This window comes from Crinia signifera, chromosome 1 (assembly GCF_055691185.1).
Source record: "Crinia signifera chromosome 1, ASM5569118v1, whole genome shotgun sequence".
NCBI classification, from domain to species: Eukaryota; Metazoa; Chordata; class Amphibia; order Anura; family Myobatrachidae; genus Crinia; species Crinia signifera.
Window position 1 is genome coordinate 412,296,774 of NC_139217.1, and position 3,583 is coordinate 412,300,356.

Sequence of the window (3,583 nt, forward strand, 5' to 3'; positions counted from 1 at the left end):
GCACCCAGCCTTTTAGTACCAATCAAAACCCAACACAACTCTATGGTCAAATGCACAGGATCCTACAAATGTAGGAAGTGCAATATCTGTAAATATGTTCATCCCAACAGAAAGACCTTCACCAACTCCAATGACAATAAAGAATTCAGGATCAAAGACTTCATGAACTGCAACACGTCTTCAGTTATATATTTACTTGAATGCACATGCCACTTAAAATATGTTGGAAAAACGAAGAGGATATTAAAACTACGTGTACAGGAACATAGCCGCAACATCAAAAATAAAATAGGCAGTCACGCCATTTATAGACACTTTACTACTCATCATAATGCAAATCCAGAGGGACTTACGTTTAAGGCTATTGAATGGGTCAAACTGGGACCTAGAGGTGGTGACCTGGCCAACAAACTATCGCAGAGAGAAATGTATTGGATTTTCGAACTCAACACCATGCATCCCCTGGGCTTCAATGAAAGTTATGAAATTGCTCCATTTTTATAAATTCCTTCTTTTTATTACCACAATATCACGATATTCACTCATGTATCCCTTCACCAGCAATAAAAGGTTATTTCCATAGTATTCTTGTTTTGTCTGAATTTTATCTACAGTCATACCACACTCTGAGACGCCCAATCCCGTACGATCTTGGAAGCTAAGCAGTGTTGGGCCAGGTCAGTACCAAGATGGGAGACCTCTTAGGAAAACCTGGTGCTGTAGGAACAGCAATTGACGTATTGTAACAAGAAACTTGGGTCAAAAACCTTCCTAATGGAATATTGTCGGAGCAATATAGTCACAATATAGGCACATAAGCACTTTATAAATTCACTACGGACTGCGTTAATTATATGAATTTAATATATATTTATTTATTTAATTATATATATATTTATTTAATCAATTAATTAATAACTATTTATAATAATCACGAAGTACACTCACTAATATTTCTTATAAAATTGTCAATCCATTATCTAAAAGAACATTATTACTAATTAGCGATTGCACAGTTATAAATATCATCACTATTCTTTGCCATATTTCTGGTTTTCTGGATTATCTAATTATGCAATATTTATTATCTATATAAAACACATCACTTAATAGTAATGGTTGCACTATCACCGAAATTTGTGTCACAAACTCTGATCTGATCAAATTCTTACATGTGTTTTGATTTTCCTATGGTGAATTATCGGCATAAGGAACTCTGACAAGATGGCCGCGGCTCCATACTATTGGAGCAGGAACACGGAGCCTTCTAGAAAATGGCCGCCGTGAATTGTAAAGACAGATGGGAACGGACACCCTGTTAACATACACAGATCCCCTACGATGTCCAGGGGACTTCGGTAACGCAGGCGCATCCCCAGACGGAAGAGGGGCACACTGATTGAATCGCGGCTATAGACGGGCCGCGCATGCGCAATAGAAACTCCGGAACACCGGATGTGTGGCGGAAGTGCCGCAATTATACGATAAACATTGTATTCTTCATCTATGCTTATATTTTTTAGATATTTATTGTGGCGCCCTACCTAGCGCGCTTATGGTGAATAATATGAACTATGTCCCGCAATGCTACATGAGCTAGCTATCTATTTAGAAGATAATGACCCATTTAATGACAGGATGTGATGTCATAGTGCCTAGGCTAGTACATAGGTATAAATATCAGTTTGGTCTCAGTTGCTCCCCACCCCTTGATGAAGTCTGACAGGACGAAACGCGTTGGGTGATCCTAGCCTCCAACTACATCCTTAAGTTAAGCGATTTTATCTTACTATATTTATATTTATATTTATAATTATTGTCCACATTGTTTTATTGAAAAATTGCTCCTTTTTATCCCTTTGAAATAAATTTATTATTTTTATAAGAATACTTCTAAAATATTTTTTTAATTCCAGATCACCACCATTTTTAAACAATTAGTCGCCGCTATCTTTATTCACTGTTTACATGTATGTATGTATGTATGTTATGCATATTATGTTTAAAATAAAGAGACTGTGATGCCTACAATCCTGCTAAAAGGGGAAGTCATACAGAAGCAATATAGATGGTTTCCAATTTACTGATTCAAACTTGCAGGGCAAGAAAGGTGCCCCCTTGGGAGCAGGAGTCCGGCAGCAGATGACTCCAATGCCTCCCAGAGTTACGCCTCTGTATTACCTATGCAACCTATCAGAATTTGTCTATCATTTTCTAAGATGCAATACAGAAATAATAGCTAGAATCTGTTTGGTTGCTATATGCATCATCCCCTCTTTTCACTTTGAGAAGCTTTAGTAAATTTGCCCTTAAGGCAGTGGTTCCCAAACTGCGTGCTGTGGCACCCTGGGGTGCCCTAAAGGACTTGCAGGGATGCCCTGGATTGGTAGTACATGACCAAAATTAATTATGACCAAAATTAATTATGACTAATGTAATAGGCAAACTGTGGACAAACAGAAGTGAATCATGAATATTACCACATAACTGACCCTAAAGACGAGATATAAACTCTATTTACTTCATTTATTTATTTTTTTCTGATTTTCTCAATGAGAAACCTTTGGCCTAGGGGTGCCGTGAAAAAATTATTCTACTCCGGGGGGGGGGGGTCATGATTCAAACAACTTTTTGGAACCACTGCCCTGAGGGCACAATTGGAAACAATAAATTAGAGAGCTGACCATGCTGGCTACATCTGACTAGCTGCATAATTCGTTATTATTTTTACTGTAAACCTTTTTATACTGTATCTTTTGTAATTTTTTAAAACAAATTTAACACCAGGATTAGAAATTTACCAATGGGGAATGGTTGTTCGGCTCTACTATTGCCTGCATTTGTGTCTAAAATGTACACACACAAAAAATGCCAGACAAGAATGGTGTATTACATGTTTATTTTCAATTATACATATATTCAGGTACAGTGCATGTGACTCTGGTACAATGTGTTTACATCAGGGTTTCTCAAATTCAGTCCTCAGGTCCACATACAGTCCACATTTTCCAGGTCACCAGGCAAGTGCACAGGTGCACTCATTAATCACTGACACATTTTGAAAAATCCTCAGGTGGAGATAATTATTTCACTTGTGATTCTGTGAGGTGACCTGTAAAACACGCACTGTGAGGGGTGCTGAGGACCAAGTTTGACAACCTGTGGTTTACATAAAGATTCATTTCAGGCACAGCACAATTTATCTAAAGCTGTGTACACACGGGGTAGCGATTTCAGCATATATCGCTGGCAATATGGTCGCTGAGGGACCATATTGCTAGCGATTGGAGTGTACACCGGCGATAACTCCCGTTTTCAGCCCCTAATGGTCGCTGGTCGGAGGAGCTTGCTTACATATGCGTGCACCTCCCTATCCATGAACATCTGGTAGAGGAATGCCTGGATTGTGCATGTATTGGCCTGGACACAACTTGGAGGACAGGTGTATACATTACAAAACGTCAGGGATACATTTTTCCTATAGGTGCCTATACACGGTGCACTGAACTCCGTGCTATTAGTACTAGATTGCATTGTATCTAGTACAAAAAACATACAATGCGCTACAGCAGCGTGCTTTTTG

At 38.7% G+C, this 3,583-nt stretch overlaps 1 pseudogene; it reads left to right on the forward strand.

The window, feature by feature from the left end:
* Nucleotides 1-606: 606 nt before the first annotated feature.
* Nucleotides 607-726, forward strand: LOC146036419 (5S ribosomal RNA; annotated as a pseudogene).
* Nucleotides 727-3,583: the final 2,857 nt, after the last annotated feature.